The sequence below is a fragment of the Halyomorpha halys genome, unplaced genomic scaffold (genome assembly GCF_000696795.3).
Source record: "Halyomorpha halys isolate HHAL.00 unplaced genomic scaffold, Hhal_1.1 Scaffold576.1, whole genome shotgun sequence".
In the NCBI taxonomy this organism is placed as follows: Eukaryota; Metazoa; Arthropoda; class Insecta; order Hemiptera; family Pentatomidae; genus Halyomorpha; species Halyomorpha halys.
In genome coordinates this window covers 197,156-197,650 of record NW_027116645.1, presented here as the reverse complement: position 1 = coordinate 197,650, position 495 = coordinate 197,156, and the positions used below count along the sequence as shown (strand labels likewise).

The window sequence follows — 495 nt, the reverse complement described above, 5'->3', positions numbered from 1 at the left end:
GTTTTGTTTATTTATGTTGTTCTTTGCTGACCGCACCCCCCGATAAACTTCTTCAAGCATTAATCTACGGTCAACTATCTACATCTCATTATTTTAGCTATGAATTGAATAGGTAGGAGTGAGCTCATTGTTTAGGCACTGGGCTACTAACTCCAAGGATCCAGGTTTGAATCCGGCTGTGGTAGATAATTATTTTCTGTTTCACTGTAGTTGTTGAGTCAACCCTGTGGGTTTGGGTCCTCTGAGTCTACCCAGCCTCATTAAGTGGGTACCCTTAATTGGGTAAAAATCTGGCTTTCATGCGTGATTCTGACCAAATCACCTCCTTGCACAACCGTTGGCCTAGTAAGAGTACTTCCTTATAAAGTACTGCACCCCTGCGCCCTTCATGGATTGTAGTGGAACAGATTTAATTTAATTTAATGAACTGAATAGAGCCTACATCATCAAATCTTATTATTATGTTATTCTAGTTAGTATAATAATATAGTTCAT

General features: G+C 39.0%; 1 protein-coding gene across 1 annotated transcript in view; it reads left to right on the top strand.

Moving 5' to 3' along the window:
* LOC106684377 (Protostome-specific GEF) overlaps positions 1-495 on the top strand; it is a gene marked incomplete in the record, with an annotated part of 87,833 nt that overhangs the window by 76,524 nt on the left and 10,814 nt on the right.